The following is an 8,071-nucleotide window of genomic DNA, read 5'->3' on the forward strand; positions in this document are numbered from 1 at the left end:
CTTAAAGTAGATATCCACAGTAAATAACACAGTATAGCCAACTATGTGGTGTGTTTGTTCCTGTTATGTTTCTGATTTTTAATACAGTAACTATGCTGCAACGTGGGATTCGCTAGCCATTTGTTATTAAAGAAAGGATCAGCAGAGACTATTATTTATGGGACTTTGTTAGACTTTGTCAATAACTGTTACAGTTCAAATGGACCAGTTTATTCTTACTCTTCATTATAACATGTAAGTGCAATTAAAATTGTTATCTTGTTTTGTGTAGTTTGCAAAACATGTGTTTAATTGTGTGTAATAAGTTGTAATCACCCCGCACAGCTTGTTATCATTTATCTTTTATAGATCAATGCTAGTAGCCTACAGTATTTCTCAGGTTAAACCTTCATGGGGCTATTTACATATTGCATCCAAAACCTTGTTGAAAACACAACATGGCTTCTTCCTTTACCAATTTAAATGCGTTTCTGAACTGCCGATCCTTTATCTTTGCTATGGCCACTGTCAGCTGTTCCTACACATGGGAGGCGTGGTCAATTTTCAGAATAGTTCAACTTTTGCCACTGTGTGGATTATTACTGAATGGTGCGTCGTTGTTATAACTTGGGGTTTAGTGTTAAGTAGAGGTGAGAACCTATACTGGTCTCACGGTTCGGTTCGGTTACGATTATCATGCCATCAATTCGGTTCAATTCGATATCTCGGTGGATCACAGTGCATTGACGATGCTTTTCATACAAAGGCTAAACGCATATATCGAGGACTTAAAGGAGGGAGCAGTGATCATAATATCGAGCGAAATAAAAAAGACAGCTGTGAACCATAACCAGCTTTGTCTTTTTGTAGGAAACACACGTTAGATCTTTTCAGGGTAAGAGGTTTTTGAGTTATTGCCGCTACAACTGAATGTGTCAGGAATATCAAAAACAAAACCAACTTAACCGCGCTCATTTCTGTCACCCTGCTTGATGAATATCGCCCTTAGCATTTGCCTATACTGCCTATGCAACGGGCTGGCCCTGAGTTGGCTCCTGAGTGTTGTAAATACCGGCGCTCACTACCCTTGCGACAGAGCGCACAGGAGATAAATGACGTCAGTACATAATAACCGGTTATGACTATTACTCAACCGATACCGAATTGTCCGCATCTGCATCGCGGTGCACCGAAAAAACAATTAATTTTGACACCCCTAGTGTTAAGAGTAGAGTAAAAATCTGGTGTTTAACTGTATTTATTGCATTGATGCATTGGGCTTTCACATACTTTTTGCTACTTCATAGCTGTGGTGGACGGTTCTATCTGTCTCATGCTGAACACAGTCAACCAATCACAACAGACTGGCTTATTAGACCAATCGGCGCAGATTAGCTTTGCGCTAAGGAGAGGTTTGGGAACAAATAAATCGAATTGTAACAAAGTTTTAAAGGAGTTGTTGGGATAATTAGGTAAAAGTAAATGTGTATTATAAGATAATGGAAGTGTTTTTGACCTTGCATGCATATCAGCCTGTTGTTGAGCACCCCCAATACAAAAATGTGGGCTCTTTAAAAGAAAATCTAAAAAAATAAAATAAAATAAAAAATGTTCTGGAATATATGCAGTAAGTAATACATCACTGCAATGTATTTACCTTGATTCAAATCCTAATTCATTAATATTTTACAAATGAGATGCTGGTTTTCTTTTCCAGCCGAGAGTTAGTATATGACACTGGACAATGCTTGAGGCCTTGCATTTACCAGAAATAGTAGCAGAATATGACAAAGCTCTTATTTCAAAGCTTAACAGGAAATATAATAAATTATGCACAGGAATTTCATCATGAGGTTCTCTTTGTCATTTTTTATTTAATCTATACTGTACATTAAGATGTGACTGATTGCTTAAATGCATTTACTTATGAAGCAAATTCACTTATTTTAACATGGAATAATAGGTGTTAGCTCGAGATACAATTGATGTATTAGTAGTTCACATCCTGTTTAGGGTTTCAGAGGTCTTGACATGGCAGAAGAGGGCAGATTTTTCTAATGTCCATTCTTATCCTCTGGCTGTTGTTGTTCTGGCCTTGTGCAAGACACTTCACCTCTAATCTCTGATGAATGTGTGTCATAATTCTGCTGCCCATGGCATGCTCGTAATTGGACCATTCAACATGCTTTCTGGATCAAATAAAGATGCAATCTTGTTGACTATGTTTGCTTCAATTCATAATATAAATACAGGTAACCTGCAGCACAGAAGTGATATGTGGGACACCGGCAGGTGCAACTTGAGTAATTTCTACGAAACCGTGGGGCACAATCTTAAATTAATAAAACAGATAACAAATGTAGATAAAACAAATAGCCTACATCGCTGGTCATGTTTCAGCTGGACATCCAGGACAGTAATTGTATGTGTACAGTGCAAGGAAATTGCTATATTAGTCCCTATTTCATACAGTTTTTTCTGCTTTATTTAGCGGCGTGTTTTTCATTTGTTCTATCCATGGATCAAAGGTTTTATGATTAAATTAGAGCTATCTGCATTTTGTAATTTATCACAGGTAATTGCACCTTAATGTTAAAACGTATAATCATAAATATATTCATGCACTGCAGACTATTTACATAAATACAGAATATTTAATTTAGGTCAGTGTGAATATACTGATGTCTTTTCAATCTCTCTCCAGTTTTTATATAAATAAAAAAAAAAGAATAATAATAATAACATTGATAATCATAGTAATTAAAACCATTTGAAAGGCATCCTTTAATATAAACAGACTTATCATATAATTAATTATTAACAGAACATAATGCACATTACTTAATTTACATGAATATTCACCATCTATTTGTGACCCATTTATCATTACCTTTTTACTGTGTTTAGTGATGTTTCTTTCCTGTCTTTTTTGACTCTTGTTGTAAACAAGTATTTATTTTTAATTATATTAAAAATTGCAGGGGGGGGGGGGGGGGGGGAGGGGTTTGAGTGCGTACAGGTGTTTCCCATTGATGGGCTGCAGCTGGAAGAGTATCTGCTGTGTAAAACATACGCTGGATAAGTTAGAGGTTCATTCTGCTGTGACAACCCCAGATTAATAAAGGGACTAAGCTGAAAAGAAAATAAATGAATGAACAGTTGTTGGGATATATATGCCGAGATTATCTTTACCTAACAATCTAATAATGTCAATAATTTTGGTCTAGAATAGTACATATTGCAGAAGAGTACACATAAAATATACTGTAGACTTTACGTACTTCTTAATGCAATCATAAAAAATATATATATATTTATAAAAAACAGTCAACATTGAGTTCAAGATCTGAAATCTGGTGTCATTGTAGAGGTGATATAGTACATTGTGTGTTTACTTTAATAATAATTATTAGTTTTATTTAGATTTACATTCTAATTCTAGAATTCTCATCCTTGAGTGGAATGGATTGAGTGCTAATATTACCAAAATAAAATGTTAAGCAAAACAAAATGGGTACTGCAATAAATAAGAAATTTACCGCAAGCAAGATGGGCTTTTAAAACTTGGCTGTCTATGCAGCAGACAAATCACTGCAAAATGACTAAAGAAAACAGCTGTGGCGTTCTCTTTGCACACTTCAGCATCTATAATGCACTTTTGATTTCAGTGCTGCCCTTGTGTTGGTCTGACTATCCTTGGGTGGGAATGCAGCACTGCAGAATATATGATCTGTAAATTTAACAAAAGTCCTGGAGCTGTCAGAAATCAGTCGGGTGATCAAGTCCAGTTCTACAGGGGTGCTCAAATAAAGCCAAGAGCACCCTCAGTTTAAGCTGTAATAAAAGAACATTTGCAACTGGTTAGGTGCTCCATTTTAGTGCTGTTTGTATTTGCAGCATTGAGCAAAGTAATAATAATAATAATAATAATAATAATAAAAGCCATTTGCAAGCATATCTGCTAATTTATTTGATAGTCCGATGGCCAATCAGAGGTGTTTAACAGATTCTATTTACTGCCTGAAATGCCAGTTTTTGTGTATTATCGAGTACTTCATACTTGTGAATCCTATTATAACAAAGCGTAGACAAAGTGTGAATATGAAATTCATTGTGCTGCATAGAGATTCATCGATTGAAATGGAACAGTGTGAGATCATGGTGATCTAATGTGAGTGATAGCTTTGTAAGAAGGACATGATGCCTTTTTGAATATGTGTGCATATGTGTATGTGTGTAAGGGGGAACCATGATGTAAGGGAATCTGCACGATAAAGCAAAATAATGTACACCTCAACTACACTGTAAACCCTAATGATGTAACTAATTAATTGAATTGAGTTCTATTAACTTAAATCATTAAAATTCGTTTATCTTAATTAACCTTGATGAGTATTTAGAACTTTTTCATATTTTTGAGTTTGAAAAAATTTAATCTTTCAAGTAAGGTGAACAATTCTGCTGGGTTTAATTTATACAAAATGTCTCTTTAAAGTTTCATTAACTCAAAATCTGTCAGCCCAGTGATTTTGCGTCTGACGTCATCCAGGTTCACGTACGTGCTCATGCTTCATTCGTTTTTTTCAAGATGGCGGATCGGCATCGCTTCACACTATAGTAAGTAAAATATTTACAAATCCAATATTAAATGTATGTTTTAATTAATATAATCACAGTAACAGTTCAATGTAATGTAGAGTTAATCAGGGTGCGTTTACATGTCGTACATTACAGAAAACATGTTTAGCCTCACTTGTTGCTAACTAACGTTAACATTACTGTTTAAAAAGTTAGAATCAGTGCAACGTAAGCGTTAGTTGTAATGTGTTAACTCTGAATTTTAACAGAGTGTGATAAAGACAAAAATATTTAAAATCGGCAGATTACATTTTTCAAAAAAATTTAAATCTTGGCGCGAGTATGCCTTTTCTCAGCCTGTGCTGAAGTTGTCATGGAGACGCGCGCTCACACAACCGCATGTCATGGCGCTGCGCTGAACTCCATCCAGTCTGTGAATGTGGTATTATCTTTGCGATCTGTAGGCACTTCGGAAACGAAAGGCGCAAGAAACGTAACGTTAATCATAACTCAAATGATCTCCGCCTAAACACTAAACTGTATTTTCTGATGACGCGCAAAAACGTAGTCTCAAAACTTAACTCTGTCACACGCAGCTTGTTGCTTGCTGATCCATGTATGAGGATAGCCTGACGGAGAACATTTAAGCTGCGCTCCTCACCTGAGCAGGTACAGAGCAGAGCTTCAATTTACACTACCACATTGAGGTAAAGTTGGTTTTATATTCATACATTCATTTAGTAACAACTTGTGACTCGCTCCATAAATTGTTTACCATGGTACTTTGTCTATTCGTTCTGAAATCACATGCAAGTATGACATGAAAACAACATTACACTAAATGCACTATTTTTTTTGACTGAACAATGTTGTACTTTGAAAGTCATTGGCTGCTAATATGATTTCACCATTAAGAATATGCAAAAATTACCTTTCTGAAATTATATTATTAAGGAGAAAGTCTGAATGTGTAAATATAACACTAACTTTACCTCAATCACCAGCACTGATCAACACTTAATATTTCCTCGCGCTTAAGAGGACATCTCTGCATATCAATGATTACCTGATTAATGCGATCAGTTAAATGGGTTTAAATGTCATTTAGGTCAAATGTATTTTAAAGGTATGATAAAAGTTTTTTTTTTTCAATCTATTTTTTAAAATGTTTACTCTGGAGAGAATATAAACAGCCTAAAAAACAAAGTATGCATATCTATAACACATTAATACAAAATTATGTTATTAAATAAAATAATAACAAAACAAAATATTTAAGACGTGGTAAACAAGACATAGTTTTCTGATGTGCAAATTTTGTAGCTTAAAATATATTTATATCTTAAAAATATAAATATTTTAGTATATATTTTTACATCATTAAACAATAAGGTAAGTTTTGTTATTTCTAGCTTTTAAAATCAGGCCTTAAATTTCTTTGTCGTCCTATTCTGTTTTAGAAATTTCAATACTGTTTAAATTAACAGTCTTTCGGATGAGACGTTAAACCGAGGTCCTGACTCTCTGTGGTCATTAAAAATCCCATGGCACTTCTCGTGAAAGAGTAGGGGTGTAACCCCGGTGTCCTGGCCAAAGTCCCTCTATCGGCCCATACGATCATGGCCTCCCAATCATCCCCGTCCACTGAATTGGCTCTATCACTGTCTCTCCACTCCACCAATAGCTGGTGTGTGGTGAGCGCACTGGCGCCGTTGTCCTGTGGCAGCCGTCGCATCATCCAAGTGGATGCTGCACACTGGTGGTGGTGTGGAGAGACCCCCCTCATGATTGTGAAGCGCTTTGGGTGTATGGCCATACACAATAAATGCGCTATATAAATACACATTACACATTACACATTACACATACACATTAAATCTGTGTTCATCGAATCAAAGCAACTAACATGATAATCAGCTCTATTGCTAACCATTTTGGAGGTTAACGTTAGACATCATGCAATTGTACTACTCTCAGCTAAATGACACTGTGACTTTGTGTACATACAGAATTGAAGGTCGGGTGTTGCTGACTACAGATAGGTTCTTAAATGGAGGCATGTGAAAGGTGGGTAAAATATTTATTTTGTACTACTATGCCTGGCATATCCAGATAAAATAAATATTACAGTGTATTTATCAATGATACTTTTGCAGCAAGGAAAGTGAAACTTCAGCTAGACCTTGAGTTCAGTTTACAACATGAAGATCCTGCTTTCAACATCTGATCAACACCTGATTTTCATCTGAGGTAAAAAATAGATAAGTAAATGAAACATAATAATAATATTAATACATTTTTTCTAGAATTGTATATTTTGTGGTGTGGGTTTGTTTTATGAAATTCTCTCTTGTTTCTTTTTGCTGTTTGCAGAGTACCAACATGTTACAAATGAGAATTTTCCCCACAAATTCTTTGCACAACTGGACCACCACCTATTTCATTTGATGACAATTTTAAGGCAAACAGCATCCAAAACTGGCAAGACAGCAGATTCCCTGGCTAATCTTTTAAAGGTTTATGATGAGCAGGTATGTTTGGGGTCACGTGTTAAAGTATACATTAAAATATAATTTGAATTATTATTATTTTTTTAATTTTTAAAAAATTGATTCTTGATTTCCAGGAACTGAATGATGTCAGTTCATGACGGACTACTGTTATCAGAGGTCTTTTGGTCTTGCTGCGTGAGCGTGACTTAAGATTCTTTAGGAACACCATGGTAAGACTTCATTCATTCTTTTCACAATTAGGCATGTTTAATGAAAAGATGAAAGTTTTGAAAACTTTTACTTAATAACATATTTGTAATCACGAATAGTTGATGAATCATATAATATTGGCTCAGTCATTGTGATACTGTCCTTACATTAATATCCTTGAATTATATTTTTAGATTGATAATCCTGCTGACTGAAGATGCTTTATTGGCCCTGCATTCACTGAGGGTCTCTGTTGTCCTGAAGAATGAATTGGACACCACCCACAGCACACTTCCAGACCTTTCTTGTCTTGTATGGATTAATGTATGCTCTTCACATAATATATAGTAAAGGACTTTGAACTTGTGCAAAAAGTTTTGCTTGGCATGGATGATGGAAAATAAAAAGTCTCGTAGCATGGAAACCTTAAAGAATGAGTTAATGTAGAGCTTTTTTTTTTTTTTTTACTTAATAAAGACTGTCTCTGGGGTAGTAACTTCAAAACATTTATTTACCTTTAATTGGTAAGTATGCATTTTATTATATATAGGGATAGTTTGTCCAAATGTAAAATTCTGTCATTTACTAACTCTTCACTTGTCCCAAACCTGCTTGAATTTCTTGCTTCTGTTGAACACAAAAGTTAAGTAAAGCTGACAACCTGTAACCACTGACTTTCTAATAGGAAAACAAATACTGTGAAAATCGGTGGTTACAGGTCTCAGCTTTTTTTTTTTTTTTTTTTTGTCAAAAATAACCTTTTAAGTGTTCAACAGAAGAAAGAAACTCAAACAGGTTTGGAATAAGTAAAT

General features: G+C 35.0%; 1 long non-coding RNA gene across 3 annotated transcripts; it reads left to right on the forward strand.

Moving 5' to 3' along the window:
- The first annotated feature begins 4,551 nt into the window (after positions 1–4,551).
- Positions 4,552–7,693, forward strand: LOC141377641 (uncharacterized). 3 transcript variants are annotated; one of them, XR_012390084.1, is made up of 7 exons: positions 4,552–4,596; positions 5,154–5,226; positions 6,567–6,624; positions 6,714–6,807; positions 6,931–7,088; positions 7,184–7,279; positions 7,454–7,693. It is a non-coding gene; the product is annotated as an uncharacterized lncRNA (long non-coding RNA). The 3 variants fall into 3 exon arrangements; XR_012390085.1 differs by lacking the exon at positions 5,154–5,226; XR_012390083.1 differs by lacking the exon at positions 4,552–4,596 and having other exon boundaries at positions 4,949–5,226.
- Positions 7,694–8,071: the final 378 nt, after the last annotated feature.

The sequence above is a fragment of the Danio rerio genome, chromosome 14, assembly GCF_049306965.1.
Source record: "Danio rerio strain Tuebingen ecotype United States chromosome 14, GRCz12tu, whole genome shotgun sequence".
In the NCBI taxonomy this organism is placed as follows: domain Eukaryota; kingdom Metazoa; phylum Chordata; class Actinopteri; order Cypriniformes; family Danionidae; genus Danio; species Danio rerio.